At 42.5% G+C, this 16,870-nt stretch overlaps 1 pseudogene; it reads left to right on the top strand.

Annotated features, from left to right (window-relative positions):
• The first annotated feature begins 15,208 nt into the window (after positions 1-15,208).
• Positions 15,209-15,764, top strand: LOC115286849 (annotated as a pseudogene).
• Positions 15,765-16,870: the final 1,106 nt, after the last annotated feature.

Here is a 16,870-nt window from a genome sequence, read left to right as displayed (position 1 = left end):
GTTGTGTGTGGAGAGATGACAGAGACTGACTTACATTTAGAGAATTATTTGGGCTGCTCTGTTAGGAGTACATCTAGGGAAAGAGTGGAAGTGGGGAAACCAGTTAGAACAAAATACTCTCACAGTTCTGGAGGCTAGAGGTCTAAAATCAAAGTGTTGGGCAGACCATGTTCTCTTTGTAGCCTTAGGGGTAGGATCCTTCCTGTGTCTTCCAGTTCCTGGTAGTTCCAGGTCCTCGGTTCATAACCCCCTAACACAGGTCTCTGCCTCTGTCTTCACAGGGCTGTCCCCTCTGTCCCTATGTCATCTTCCCTCTGGGTGTGTCTGTCCAGTCCTATTGAATTAAGTAAGCTCCCTCCCAAATGACTTTTTTCTTACTTTGATTACACATGCAAGGACCCTCTTTCCAAATAATCACATTTGGAGGTACTGGGGGTTAGGCTTTTAACTATATTATGTGTAGGAGGTGAAATTCAACCTATCACATGCAGTAATCTAGGTAAGAAATGGTAGACACTTAGAATAGGGTGGTATCCAGGGACTGGCAGGCAGTGGTGAGATTCTGGATGCATTTTGAAGGTAGAACCAGCAGAAATTGCTGCTACATCAGATGTGAAGTATGTGAGAAAAACCAAAGATGACTCCAAAATATCTTGCTGAAGTTGGAAGAATAGAGATATTTGAGGGTAAAACAAATTTTGAAGAAGGTGGATTTTAGAATTTTAAAGCTTGATACATCGAGTTTGGGACATTTATTAGGAAAAGGATGAAGAGATATTGAGTGGGAAGCTGATATATGGGTCTAAACTTCAGGCGAAAAGTCTAGGCTGAAAGAAGAAAGGTTTAAATTTGCCAGTCTTCAACAATAGAGGAAATTTAAAGCCCAGTGAGTGATTGAGATCATTCAGGAAATGAGCACTGCTAGAAAAGATGACCCCAGTGGGAGCCTTGGCCACCTCACATGGGGATGCAGGTAGAAGAGGAAGAATCCATGAGAAATTGAGGAGAAGGAGCCAACGAGGCAAGAGGAAGCCACGACGGGGGGCATCCCTGCGAGCCCAGTGAAGGGAGGGCAGCAAAGGATGGAGCCATCAGCTGTGTTCAAAGCTGCATATAGTTCTGGTGACATGAAAATGGTGAATTGATGATTGTAGGTCTGGAAAGAGAGAAGTTTTCATGCTTTTGAAGAGAATCCCCTATGGAGTGGTGTTGAGGAAAGCCTTTTTAGAATGGGTTCAAGGGAGAATGGAAAGAGAGGCTCTGGAGACATCAAGTATAGACAGCGTTTTGGAGGACTGGGCTGGTAATACATAAGGACAGTGGAGTCAAGGCAGGTTTTCTTCTCTTTGTTTACAGGTTGGAAACACAAACACGTTTGTGTACTCATGGCAACGACCAGAGAAGTTTATCTCTCCTCCTTTCTGATTGTCTCTGCTCTCCTGATGCTGCCATGTTCCCACAATCTCAGGCATCTTGGCTCCTATCGGTATCTCTTAGGCTGGCTGTCCTGGAGTAATGTCCCATGGTTTGAACAACACCTCCCCTTTTTTGTTTCAGTTTATTTTTTAAAATATTTTTTCATGTTTGCTCATGTATTTATTGTGGTGTGTGTGTGAGAGAGAGAGAGAGAGAGAGAGAGCGAGCGCTGGGGAAGGGCAGAGAGAGGGAGAGAGAATTCCAAGCAGGATCCATGCTGTCAGCACAGAGTCCAATTCCAATGTGGGGCTCAATCTCATGAACCGTAGGCTCAAGAATTGGATGCCTAACCCATTGAGCCACCCAGTCACCCCGGTGTCAGTTTCTTCTGAGCACCTCTCTCTAAAATAGCATCATTAGATGGGAGCAACCTAAGTGTCCATTGGTGGATTGATGGATAAGGAAGATGTGGTATAGATATACAATAGTATACTATTCAGCCATAAAAAGAATGAATTCTGGCCATTTGTGACAGCATAGATGTGTCCTAGGGGGCATTCTGCTAAGTGAAATAAGTCAGGCAGAGAAGAACAAACATGGTTTTACTTAGATGTGGGATCTAAAAACCAAATGAACAAAGAACAACAAAAAGAGAAACAGACTCATAAATACAGAGAAGAAACAGGCAGTTGCTGGAGGGGGGGAGGTAGGGGGTACGAGAAGTACGTGAAGGAAATGAGGAAGTACAAACTTCTAGTTATAAAATAAATTAAGGCATGGGGGTGAGAGGTACAGCATAGGGAATATAGTCACTGGCACTGTATGGTGATGGAGGGTGGCTACGCTTGTGGTGAGCACAGCATAAGGCACAGAACTATCGAGTTACTCTGTGGTGTGCCTTAAACTAATACGACATTATATGTCAACTATACTGAAGTTAAAAATGAAAAATAGGATAAAAAAGAAATCACAAGAACAAAGGTTATTGAGGAACACAAAACAAAACCATCAGAAACTATTTTGTTCAAGTTTATGAAAATACGTCGATTAAATGAAGAATAGAATAAGATGAAATAGCATCATTGGATGATCTCTCCACCTACCTCAAAGCGTTTAGGGAATGACTGGCATCAAATCACAAAAGTGACAGTGTTTTTTTGCACACTCTGAAACCACACACCCATTTAGTTCACTTTTTAAATATGATTTTTAAAAATCCATCCAAAGCATCCAGTGTGCACACCAGACAGGAGTTCTGTCCTCTCATGCCCATGGCCTCTGTGCTCTGTCAGGCCTTCCTCTGCTCTTGTCACTGCAGGGAGGCTCTAAATGGCTGCCCCTGGCTCAGAGGCCTCCTTCTACCCCACTCCTGTGCTCCCCTCAGAACCCCCATTCCCAGAGGCAAAGCTGACCCACGCCTTCTGCTTAAACCCCTTTGTTGCCAAAGTACCCATCATCCTCCAAATACAGAACTTTGCATCTCTGTGTCTTTGTTCATAGTTTTACTCTGGACTGCCTTTCCCTTATTTCTCCATGCCTGGAATGAGTTCATCTTCATCTTTCAATGCCGAATTCAAGTGACCCCCTTACCGGTGAAGACTCCTCTCTAATCCCAGGAAGAATTGATTGCTCTTGCCTCTGGACCTCCAAAAGATTAAAAAAAATTTTTAATGTTTACTTTAATTTTGAGACAGAGAGAGAGAGACAGTAAGAGAGAGACAGAGCACAAGTGGGGGAATAGCAGAGATAGAGGGAGACACAGAATCCAAAGCCGGATCCAGGCTCTGAGCTGTCAGCACAGCAGAACTCTACGTGGGGCTCGAACTCATGAACTGTGAGATCATGACCTGAGCCAAAGTCGGCTGCTTAAGCGACTGAGCCACCCAGACACCCCTGGACCCCCAAAAGATTTTACAAATTACATTTCAAATATATGTTTCTCGAGCATTTATCTGGTTTTCCCTTAGAGATGTCATCAATGAAGATGGAGACCACAACGGATGCTTTTTTGCTTTCATACCAGCCCATATGCTTTCTGGCACACACCAGGGATTTAACAAAATGTGTCACATGGATGCCTCTCATACCCGGCCTTGACACTACACAGTGTGCCTATGTCACTGGGCTGGTGGCTGTTGTGGAGACATCGTTTCCGCTCACTGTGTGCTCCTTCCTTGGAAGGATCGGTGTGGATGGGATCCTTCTCTGCTAATAGAGACATCCCCCCACCCCCCACTACCACTCTGGATTTTTATGTTGCAGCAGCACTGTGAAAACACATGAAGGTCACTGCCATCCTTGGGTCCACAGAGAGACCTTTATCAAAGGTCATAAAGACCAGAGGTAAAATGCCAGTGACTAATGTAAAGGCAAGAATGGTATTTTTTGTTGGAGTATCCTGCCCGCCCCTCCGCAGGTGAGCAGAGACTCACCCTTCCTGCAATTAAGGAACAGATTTTCTTTATCTTTGATACAGCCTGCAAATGAGCTTCAGAGCTCAGAGAGGACACACAGAGCCTCTGCCTGTTAGCAAAGATGCAATTTCCAAATGCAATTCAGAGCTTCAGTGATTTTTCACTTCTTAGCCCTTCTTCCATTTCAGATGATGGGGCCGATGGCAGTGAGTGACCTTTAAGCCAACCCTGCTAATTATCAAGAAGCCATAGACCAAGCAACCAAAACGGAAGCACTTCAGATCCCCAGAATGTCCACTATCCTCGGAAAGTCTAAAATTAGGCCTTACGTTCATATGTTGGAATTATTATAGATCCCTGGTGCCCTCAGTCATTCAGCCATCGGCTATGTAATTCCTGTGACCCAGGGGAAATATGGCAAAGAGAGAGGTGCATCAGACACAACAAAAGAGTTTAGGAGGCTGAAGAAGAATGTGATCTTTCCATCAAGGTTGCTTTAGGCTGTGGTCCAGTCACTGTTGTTTCAGAATATTTTTAGCTAGGGAATTTGGAAGTTGTTAGCATCTGTTTACCTTTAGAAATGGAAATTTCTTATTTGGCATTCTTTCTTCTATCTGGAGTCTGCATCATTGAATTCTCTCATGCAAGGACAGGCAAATGTTTATTGTAACAGAGAGCACTGGCTGTGAGGCAAGGGGTTGGGGTTTGAGAACTAATTTTGCCCCTTTCTTTCTTTTGTTCTTTTGTTCCTTCTCTCTTTCTCTCTTTCTCTCTCTCTTTCTTTCTTTCAAGTTTATTTATTTTGAGAGAGAGAGATAGATATGGAGAGAGAGCATGCACACGTGGTGGAGGGGCAGAGAAAAGGGGAGAGAGAATGCTAAGCAGGCTCTATGCTGTTAGCGCAGAGCCCAACGTAGGGCTCAAGGTCATGAACTGTGAGATCATGACCTGAGCCGAAATCAAGTCAGTGGCTTCACTGACTGAGCTACCCAGGTGCCCCTGGCCTCTTTCTTACTGAATGATGAACAAATTACTTAAATGTTTAGACCTTCCATCTCCTCTTCTGTAAGTGTTCACAGCTGTGCTTGCTCACTGCAAAACTTTGTCGTCCCTGTTGTGGGCTGTGCTCTGCTGTTCTCAGAATGGGTGGTGAGTAAGAAGCAGGGGTCCTTTCCTGGAGCGGTACCCCTGTCGGTAGGAGGTGGCACAGGCTCGGGTTTTACTGTGCCCATTGAATAAAGAAGCTTGAGTCACTGAACAGAGAGGCCATTCATGGGAGGTTAATCTACATTTCTAAACCCCAATCATTCTGCCTCCCAATTCACTCCTGGGTGCTGGAAGGTAGAATGAGTCAATCAATGCTATTTCCTACGAAGTTCTCTGTCTTTGGAGGAATCAACATTATTTTGTTTGTGAAGAGATCCTTGTCCTTGAGGATCAGTAAGGAGGTGAGACACAGTTGCAGCCCATGAAACGAGGCCACAAAGCTGCAGCACAGAGCATGAGCCAAGGAGCAAGCATTAATGGGAAAGCCTTCATGAAAGAGGAGGATTTTAGGTCAAGTTTGAAAAGACATCATTATGACTCATAAGCTATGTGACCTTGGGCAGGTTACTCAACGTTTCCAAGCACTGATTTCTTCATATGAAAAATCCAAACATTAATACATTCTGATCAGGGCTATCATGAGGTTTAGTGTTAATAAAATACTTGATAAAGAGCATGTAATAAAACATAAACAACATCTACAAGTTAAATAGATAATATAAATAAGATTTAAAATATATATGAAATTAGTAAATAAACACAACTGATGGAAGCTGTTATTACTGGCATCGAACCACTTGAGTGAAGTGCACTGTGAGGGTGACAGTCTGCAGGCTGAGCAGGGACTTGGTGCCTTGGTGATCAGTTTGTAAAGAATGGAGCCCCAGCTGTCGGCTGAAGTTGATGAACAGGAAAAAATGAAGGCAGACTTAATTTGTGAGCTCGATAACTCAGCCAGGACCTAACAGAAAGGACCAAGATGAAAGACCACTTTTAGGAACAGGGCTAGTGTGGCAGGTGGGAAGGCATGAGCTATGGGCAGCTAGGATTTAGTGGAGGATGGAAGGGTGGGGTACCCCTGCCTGCCTCACTCTGAGAATCACGGCACCTCCTTTCTGGTGAGGAGCAAAGGGAGCCCAACTGAAGGGAGAGGCTGGGGCCAGGAAGTGGTGTGATAGGAAGACATTGTAGCTGTGGAATGACAAGAGCAAAGGAGTGTCTGGCAGTGAGCCATGCAAGAGGAAACTCAAACCCATAGGCTTGGGTAGAGTAGAGTGGTATATCCTGAGGTGGAGGAGTTTGGATTTTATCCCACTGAGTAGTGGAACATTGTAGCTATGGAGCAAAGCAAGAGAGAGACCATGAAAAACCAATCTTGAAGAAGACTATTTCAGTGACTGTGAGATCGATTGATTAGGGATATAGAGATGATGAACAGATGAGGGACAGCAAGTAGAGACTTCCGGGAAGATACTGCCATCAACTATAGATACAAATATGACAAATAAAGCATTCAGAACCCAGGCAAGAGTTGGGGCAGGAAAGACCTCTGGAAGTTAGATTTGGATCTCTTCTTTGCCTACCCATGCTTATTCCATTTAGTAAATGGTTGCCTCTTGGGCAGAACAGAGGCAACCAAAAAGTTCTCCTTTGGATCTGCTAATCAAACAGGTTGCAGAACTGGTTTGGAAATATGAAGAATGTAGGCTTCAGAGGCCTTCTTGTTTCCAGGGAGGCACTCATTACAGTGGCCCAGGAGCAGTGAGTAGAGCACGAGACCCTCAACCTCTTGAACACACAGAGCTGGCAACGATGCTTGGGAGAGAAGAGAAAGTTTGGAAGGGAAATGGGATATCCAAAGGGCTCTTTTCCAGCAGAAGTTAGATGATAGAGGAGAATCATTGCAAAATGGAAATAAGGATTGTAGCCTCCCTCAGATGAGAGGCATTTTTGGAAACTTCGGAGATGCTGTCAACCCCCACAGATCACTATTTGTTTTTCCCGGGATGTGAGGCAGCTGGGAAGAGATTCAATATCATCCACCCCCACACTAGATAGAAAAGTTCTGGTGAAGCAGAGCATGATGAAATGTCAGCTTCTCAGCAAAGGTAGGCCAGTGTAATAGAAAAACCAGAAAAATGTGGTTTGGCACCCTGGATTTCTAATCTCTCCTGGACCCCTCAGGGGTACTGGGACTCTGTCACATCACATCAGCCCTCTGGAATATTGGCTTTTAAAAAATCTATAAAACCATGTGGGAAGATCTCTTCTCATTTCAAAATGCTATAATTCTGAAATCTATAACATTATAGAAGGGAAAATACAATGAGCCAATGTTTTCAACATTTGCCTTGTTTTAATGAAAAAAGAGGTTTGCAAATCATTACCAGTTAATTTCATCCATTGAAAGAAAGTAATCTTGCCTATGTATCTGTTTCTAAACTCTGGGGTATTATTCTTCTATGACTCACCAGAATAGTAAATGCACCATAAAGATAGGATGATTTAATTTTTTGTTTTTGGTTTTTTCATTCTCTATTCATTTAAAAGGTATATTTTGATTTAAGCTGACTTACAAACTATCCCCGGTAATCTTGGTTGAGTCTTAAGTAGTTATGGATTTCAGTTTAATTATTCCCAAATTGATTACTCTTCCTTTTAGCTGCTATGAACTAAGTTCAAGTTATTGGCCTTGGTGTTACCATGGTAATGGTGGTTGACCTCACTGAATTCAGAAGCAGGCAATTCCCCCGTAGAATAAGTATGTTTTGGAGGTTACTCAAAGAAGATGTGGCCTTTGGGACTAAGCTCTGGAAGATAAATCTGCTTTTCCTCTATAACTTCCTCCCATAGAATAAAATATATTAAATCTCTTGCCGTGACATCTTTCTCTAAGCAGTAGAGAGTATTTTATAGACATTTAGTTTTGATTCTTGCCCTTATTGGAGAGAAGCTGTCCATGCACATTTTTTTTCATCTTAAGAAAAAGAAACTCTATTTAATAGAGTGATTACCGTAGGGCCCAATCTGTACATAGTGCCTTGCCTAGATTATGTTTTCTAATCCTGACAACAGCCCTAGAAAGTGAGTAATTGTTTAAAAAACTTATTTTCATGTTTCAAAGAAACTGAAGTATAGAGATTTTAAGTTATGTGGCAAGGTCACATTTAGTAACTGGTGGTGCTGGGATTTGAAACCGGGCATTTTGTTTCTACTGACCAGAGCCCATGAGCCTAACCACTTGCCACTAGCCTGGCTCTGGGGAAGGGAGAAGCCTGGTGCCTGGTCTTCAGTTCAGCTTCTGGCTTCCTCTTGCTTTGTGACAGAGTGTAGTGGTACCTTGGAAGTAGAGAACTTTTTTTTTAAATAGATTAAGAAATCTTCTGAAGAAGACAAAGAGCCCTGTAATTTGTGTTCTGTGTGTGAATTGGTTTCTCTAATCAGGAGGCTTTTACTCTAAGAATCTTTGCAAGACAGACTGTAGCCCACTGGCAGTCTCCATGGTGTGTGTGTATCTTTCACAGGGAGCTGGAGGGACTTGAAAGGAGACGCTGAGGCTCTTTTGGGAACATAGAAGCCACCTTCAGTTCTTTGCCATATGGATCTTTCTTTCTTTCTTTCTTTCTTTCTTTCTTTCTTTCTTTCTATCATTATTTATTTTTGAAAGAGAGACAGAGCACAAGCCAAGGAGGAGCAGAGAGGCGGAGACCCAGAATCTGAAGCAGGTTCCAGGCTCCAAGCTGTCAGCATGGAACCCGATGTGGGGCTTGAACTCACAAGCTGTTTGATCATCACCTGAGCTGAAATCAGAAGCTTAACTCACTGAGCCACCCAGGCACCCCTATATGGACCTTTCTGTTAGAAAGTTCATGGCATGACAACTTGCTTCTGCAAAGCCAACAAAGGAGAGAGTCTTCTAGAAAGATGGAGATTACAGTTTTATGTTACTTAGTCTTGTGCATTCTGCCATGTTATATTGGTTAGAAGTAAGTCCCAAGTCTTGCCCACACTCAGGGGAAGGGGGGTACACAAGAGTGTGAGCATCAAAAAATGAGAATCAGGGGGACCACCTTAGAGTCTGTTTGCCACACATACTGAACAAGATATAATATATATATATGAAAACAGTATTACTTCTAGTAATAATATTATGTTTGGAATGTGCTCTAAAATGATCCAGTAGGAAGGCGGGGGGAATTGATCAAATTCAACCACCAATTATTGAAGCTGGGTAATTTAAATGTAAAGGTTTGCTACACTCTTTTCTTTTGCACATGTTTTGCTGGTTTTCCTAATAAAATGCAAGACAGTTTCACATGCATCATTTAGAAGAAGGAACTGAGAACCGGGAAGGCTTGGAGAAAATCTGAGCGCCTCGAGAATCCTTAGAGATGCTGAGAAGGACTCTGAGGTTCCTGATACACTTAAGATGGACATTCAAGCTAAGTTTTACTACAGTGTTCCAAGACAAGACTTCAGTGAGCTGGAGCACTTAGGGGCAGCCAGAGGTTGACATTTGGGCTCCACAGGTCTTGGGGGAGCCATCATAGCAACTGGTCACTCTTGTCACCAGATCTCCTACAAGGTGCCCAATAAGGGGCATAGACGTGAACCCACATAGACCCTCCTGTTCTCTGAGGCTTCGTGCTTGTTGATTTTCTTTCTCTCTTTGCCACTCTCCATGCCCCGTGTTGCTTGCATGTCACCCTTAGGATCTACATGAAGTTAGATCTGTTGTAAACACTTAGTATTCACTGACTCCTTGTTAAAAATACCAGAAGGAGTGTTTCCACTGCCCCCTTAGTGCTATTTAATCCTCCCTCTTTCTCTGACCTTCTTTCTGAGATAAAAAGTGCCACAGATGAAGGTTAGTGATAAACTCTGCCCACCCCCCACTCTCCCCAATGCCGATGCTGAAAGAGCAGTGGACGGGATCCAGATGCCCAGGCTAGCCCATAACACCATCAATAAAAAATGCCTTAATTAGTGGCAAACACGTACCAGTAGAGGAGGAAATGTTACAGATTCTTCTTAGGCCAGAAATCAGGGAGGGGAGGGGAAGGAGCGTGGTCTTACTTCATCACAGAAATCCGTCTCTGGCTGGCAAGAACATAGACAGGCGAGAGGAAGTGTGTGCTCCAATGTTTGCTGTTCTGTGGCTGCCTTAACTTGTGGGGCTTAATCTCCTTGGTGGGCGAGAAGAGAGAATGCTCTGTCCCGGAACCTTGTACATCCGGGAGTTGATGTGCTTCCGGAAATAAACTGGGTGCCGAGAAAGTGATCCAAGTGAGAAGCAATCCGATGCATGTGTATGGACCAGAATCACCGGTGTTTTCCCCACGGAGTTTCATTCCTTAAAGTAAGAACCAGAGAGGCAGATGATGGGAAGCGAGGGGGCTGGGTTCCCACTTTGGGAAACAAAGTTGTTAAGCACCCAAGGGATCTGGCAGCGAGTTGAATTCCATTGAAATCTTCAACTTGGACTTTCAGCTTGGTTAATCACATGTGGAAAACTGGGACAGAAAATAGTCTGAATGGTCTAGAAAGAATTATTCAATGATTTACTAAACATTAAATGTTTCAACCTGAGGATAGGAGAGAATTTGATGAAGATTCCACAGTATCCCCTCTTATATTATCATCCTTCCCTGTCCACCTCTCCCCTCTTTTAAGGATGCAAAAATGTGCACAACCAAACTATTAGCTGTCACTTGTATGCCGACTAGAGATCAAGACCTCACATGTTACTTCATTTCATTCCTAGGCAGTATGGCAAAGTAGAGGTCAAATGACAAATGATTCTCATTTTACACAATAGGAAGCAGAGATTTGTAGCTTGGGGCCAACATCTGAGAGCTAGGACTCTGATAGAGTGTTGTTAAGTATTATCTGAAGGAAGTCCATGAGTGAGATCATCCAGCTCCTAAGTGGAAGATTCTGAACTTGACTCCAGCTCTATCTTCCTAGCTTATATCATTCCTTGCCAGTGTCTCTGACTCCATCATCTTTATGCTCAGAGTGGATGGGGATTAATTAGAAAGGGGCAGGTGTCCCTAAAACCCTGAGCCACCCCACAGAAATATGTGAGCACTCATGAGTTGAGCAAATCCAGGTCATGGACAGTTGGGGTGATGCTCTGATTCATGACTTGATGGAATTCTTTTGTAACTGGATTCAGAGAGGCATCTAGCTGGGGAAAAGATGATTTAGTTACTTGGTAGTAAAATAGGACAAAATAGATATAAACTCTCAGCATGTAAACACCCTGTCCACCTCCCCAATCAAGGTCCTTCCTCTTTCTCACACACCTCATATTGACCTTCAGTATCAAGAGCATCAAATGTTTACCTTAGATCTCTCTGAACATTAACCAGTTTACACACTAGGATAGGTAAAAATATATGGGAGCAGAGAGATATCTACAGTAAGTGCTGTTCAGGGTTTTTCACAATCTATGAAGTTCCTGGGCTTGATTCCATCCTTTCGGACCTTGGCAGGGTGGGGGAGTGTCTGTTTTGACCCAACTGATCTTTTTCTTTGGCTCTCATTGGGCCCTGTCCATGGTCCCAGTTTGGTTTCTTCAGGGCCATGTTCTTAAACTGATGATTAACAAAGGTGTAAGGGAAGAGGTGATAAGATAAGGGGTTAGCTTTCCCAGAGGTTTGACACACAGAACGGAAGGCTTTAAGATTCCAAGGGTAAAACTTCGATGATGAATTAATGAGCATTAGGATAAATATTTGTAGCAAAAGCTTACCAGAACTACATTGTCAAACCATAAAAGTGTTTGTTTAATTACAACATCTTCCTTCGCATGACTGGGAATGATCTTTCACATGGTGATTTTTCAGTCCGAGAGAAAGGAAGTTTTGGACAAAGCACTGGATTAGGAGTCAGGGTGGCCAGGTCTTGTTCACCCTCTACTTCTAACTAGCTTTTATCTGGAGTACCATAAGTTAATTTCCAAAACCCATAATCTCCCACTTTGTCAAGTGAGCAGATTTCACTACACGCCTTTAAAATGAACACATTCTATGTTCTCAAATTCTTATTGTCATAGAGAGCGGATGGAAATTGTGGAAACTGGCCCTTTCTTAAATCGTCATTGGTACTTCGAAACCATCTCTTTTCCGCCATGCTTCAGTTTCCTCCTCTGGAAAATGTGTGTGTGTTAGCCTCCCTTACCCCTCCTTCTTCTATTGCTGGACCTGTAGGGTGAAGACCCACAAATCCCCCTGAGCTGGCTGCCGGCTCTGTTAACGAGTGATCCTGCACGTTGGGCAGTGTCCCCCCCATCTCAGATGACCTTCGTAAAAGGGAGAAGAGTCTCTGCTGGCATCACTACCGGGCAGAATTGCTGTTCCCCTACCACACGGGACTATTTAATAAAAATGTAAATGTTCTATTTGATGAAGACCAGCTCACTTCCAGATGCTTTTGACTACATAAAACCCCTCCCTATTCATTAGCAAGAGTGTGTTCTGCCCCAGAAATCCTTTAATATCTACCTGAAACCCTCAGCTTTCAAATATAAGCTTGGACTAGAGCTCTGTCTGGCCGGCTAATGGAAGAGACAAGGGTTTGCATAAACAGGAGCTTATATTTGGAAGGAATACATTAACCTTTCCCAAGGCAAATGATAGATACTTTCAAAAATGTCATGACAGTCTGAGTCCTTAAAGGGGCAAGGAACAAAAATTGCCCCCAAAGTATGCTCTGTGCACTCCAAGAGGACTTTAGGGCTAGAGAAGAAAAACTCCATAATGCCACGTCACTGGGCCCATTTCACGTCCGCATTTTCATTCATGAAGAATTTGTCAGTGCATGATCTTCAAACAAAATTCTTCGTAAATTGTTTTGAATTCAAAGATAAGGATTGTGCAAGTCCTAGTTCTGGGGGGATGATGAGAGCGTTGTGTGCTTATTAAGAAATAAGAGATGGGGCTCCTGGGTGGCTCAGTTGATTAAGTGTCTGACTCTTGGTCTTGGCTCAGGTCATGATCTCATGGATTGTGGGTTTGAGCCCCTCATGGGTTCTGTTCTGGTGGTGCAGAGCTTGCTTGGGGTTCTGTCTCTCCTTCTCTCTCTGTTCCTCCCCTGCTCATGCTCTCTCTCTCAAAAATAAATAAACTTTTAAAAAAAGAAATAAAAGAAGACCCACCTCTTCTGTAAAATTGGTAATAAAATAGTGTCCAGGCAAATAAGTATCTTTTAATTAAATATTGAAGAAAATTAGCTCTTGATGTATTCTGCCAAATTATTACTAAGATCCATATAATCTGATATGAGCATAATTTTCAAATTCTGATGCAGCCAACCATTTCCTGTCAGAGCGGGTAGCACTTAACGCCCATTCACACATTCCAGAAGGTCCATTCTATTGACTTTTCCTTTATTGACCCTCCTTCTTGACTCTTCCCTCCTGAGTTCCTAATAGTAATGAAAAGTGGAGGATATTGTGCCATCTGACTGCCAGCAGTCTCTCCTTCATTCAGGAGGGACAGGCATACGTAAGGGTGTTTATGTGTTTGGCTCAGGCTGGGGAAATGTCCCCACTCTCTTCTGGGTGTAAAAAGTACAAAATGGAAATGGATGACCACCATATCTTGGACATCACTGAACAGAATATAAATAGAAACTGTAGGCTCAGGTAAATCTTTATTATCCTATGTGACCATAGATTAGATCAGAGTCTCTCAAAATATGGTCCCCAGGTCAGACCAGCAGCATTAGAACTACCCAGAAACTTATGAAAAATGAAAATTTACAGTCCCCACCTGCTGAATCAGAAAGTCTTGTGGTGGGACCTACATTCTTTAAAAACCTGCCATGTAATCCGCATGCATATGAAAGCTTGAGAACCACAGACTTAGACCACATCCCACCAGAAAGACCCTACCCCAAGAGAGAAGACTCATTATATGGTGGAAAATTGGGATCCCTAACGAGAGGCCAGCATTCCAAATTATAATGTCCAAAGGGCTAACATTAGTGACCCTTGGTCAAATTCAAGAGGATGCAGATTCCCAATCAAATTGATCTGAGAAGATATGCGAGATACTGGATTTCAGCATCTAGCTTCTAGTGGGTAATGGCATTTGGTTTTGACTGAGGGTTCATGTGGGTTAATTCACAAAACCAATCAGTGGCTAGAGGTATCAGGGCAGGGGAATCCCCTGAGGGCAAAGATTTCAAAATATAGACACCAGGTTAGGACCTAGAGAACTAGTTTGCAGCCCCCTCTTAGCTCCTCAGAAGAATTAATTCAAAATGGATTAAAGACTTAAGTGTAGGAACTGAAACTATACAATGGAGTATTACATGGCAATGAGAAAGAATGAAATATGGCCATTTGTAGGAAAGTAGATGGACCTTGAGGGTGTCATGCTAAGTGAAATAAGTCAGGCAGAGAAGGACAGATACCATATGTTTGCACTCATAGGTCTAACGGGAAAAACCTAACAGAGGACCACAGGGAGAGGAAGGGGGAAAGAGATCTGGGGAGGGTGAGGGACACAAATCATGAAAGACTATTGAATACTGAAAATGAACCATGGACTGAAGGGGGAGGGGGAGGGTGGGAAGGGGGTGATGGTCATGGTGGGGAGCACTTGTGGGGAGAAGCATGGGTGTATCATGGAAACGAATCTGACAATAAACTATTAAGAAAAAAAAAACTCCTAGAAAAATCTCTGTGACATTCATCTTAGCAATTGATGTTTGGGATATGATACCTAAAGCGACAAAAGCAAAAATAAAGAAGTGGGCATACATCAAACTCGAAAGCTTCTGCTCAGAGAAAGAAATGATGAGCAAAATGAAAAGGTAACTTATAAAGCAGGAAAAGATATTTGCAAATCCTACATCTGATGAGGGGGTAATATCCAACATGCATAAGAAAGCAAACAAAGAATCCAATTAAAAACGGGGCATGGAGAGGGGCACTTGTGGGGAAGCGCACTGGGTGTTATATGGAAACCAACTTGGTAATAAACTATTTAATTAAATTTAAAAAAAAGGGGGCAAAGAAACCTGAATAAAGATTTTGGCTGATAGGTATATGAAAAGGGGCTCAGCATCACTCACCATCAGGGAAATGCAAATCAAAACCACAATGAGATGTGACCTTGTACTCATTAGAATGGCTATAAAGAAAAAAACAAGAGGTAAATGCTGGTGACAGATGTGGAGAAAAGGACCCCCTTTCCCACTGTTGGTGGGAGTGGAAATGGGTGTGGCCATTATAGAAAACAGTGTGGAGGTTCCCCCCAAAATTAAAATTAAGATTACCGGTGGACTGTGGGCCACCGGGAAAGGTGAAGGATCTCAAGATGGCTGGGTGAAAACTTGCTCTAAAAACCATTGACTGGGTAGCCTTTGTGGAGATCATACCCTGAAACCAGAAGGCCATTGCCAACTCCCTGAAATCCTGGAATGAGACCCTCACCTCCAGGTTGGCTACTCTCCCCGAGAATCCACCTGCTATCGCCTGGGCTTACTACAAGGCCAATGTGGCAAAAGCTGGCTTGGCAGATGACTTTGAGAAGAAGTTTAATGCCCTGAAGGTTCCCGTGCCAGAGGATAAATACACTGCGCAGGTGATGCTGAAGAAAAGGAGGATGTGAAAAGTTGTACTGAGTTTTTGTCTCTCTCGAAGGCCAGGATTGAAGAATATGAAAAAGAGCTGGAGAAGATGAAAAACATAATTCCATTTGATCAGATGACCATTGAGGACCTGAATGAAGTCTTCCCAGAAACCAAATTAGACAAAAAGAAATATCCCTACTGGTCTCACAAGCCAATCGAAAATTTATAAACTTGAGTTCGGGAGAAAGCTGTGGCCCTTGTATTATAAACTCTGGACATTAAAAATCATGATACGGTAAAAAAAAATAAGATTAGCATATCATCCAGCAATTCTACTTCTGGGTATATATCTGGAAGAAATGAAAACAGAATATCAGAAAGATATGCACCTCCATGTTTACTACAGCATTATTTCCAAAGCCAGTCAAGGCATGAAATAGCTTAAGTGTCCATCAATGAATGAATGGATTAAGAAAATGTGGCAAATATATATATATACACACACCCATATATACATACACATATATATGTATATCTCACACACGATATATATATTCCATACTATGTGTATATATAGCATATGTGTGATATAGAGATAAATGTGATATATAATGTAAAGCATGATGACTATATTTAACAATACTGTGTTGTTAATTAAAAGTTGTTGAGAGAGTGGATCTTGACAGTTTTTATCACAAGGAAAAAAACCTGTGAAGTAGTGGATGGTAACTAAACTTATGGTGATCATTTCACCACATATACATATATCATTAAATAATTGTGTTGTGAACTCTAAACTTATACAATTTGTTTAAAATTTTTTTAAAGAGAGAGAGAGAGAGCATAAGCAGGGGAGAGGGCCAGAAGGGGAGAGAGAGAGAGGATCGCAAGCAGACTCCATGCTCAGCATGGAGCCTGACACGGGGCTCCGTCTCATGACTGTGAGATCACGACCTGAGCTGAAGTCAAGAGTTGGCCGCTCAATTGACTGAGCCACTCAGGTGAGCCCTTTTTAAATTTTGTTTTAAAAAAATTATACAATATTATATGACAATGATATCTCAATAAAACTGGGGAAAGGAATTTACAATCTAGTAAGGTAGTGGGAGAAATAGACACATATGCAGATAATCATAGAGCTCTGCAGAAGTTAAACAATAGGTGAACCAAAGTCTTGTGGGAAAACATGAAGTGGCAGATGTGCTGGTAGCATACCTAACCCAGCGAACACACAGGCTCTATCTAGCAAAGGTGACACAGTTCCCCATTATACTACTTTCTGCTTTATTTTATTTTTATTTATTTTTAAAGGTATTTTTAAAGTTCATTAGTTATTTTGAGAGAGAGAGAGAGAGAGAGAGAATGTGTGAGCAAATGAGGGTGGGAGAGAAAGAGAGAGAGAGGGA

This window comes from Suricata suricatta, chromosome 3, assembly GCF_006229205.1.
Source record: "Suricata suricatta isolate VVHF042 chromosome 3, meerkat_22Aug2017_6uvM2_HiC, whole genome shotgun sequence".
Lineage (NCBI taxonomy): Eukaryota > Metazoa > Chordata > Mammalia > Carnivora > Herpestidae > Suricata > Suricata suricatta.
The sequence above is the reverse complement of the archived record's forward strand: the minus strand, read 5'-3'. Positions and strand labels throughout refer to the sequence as shown.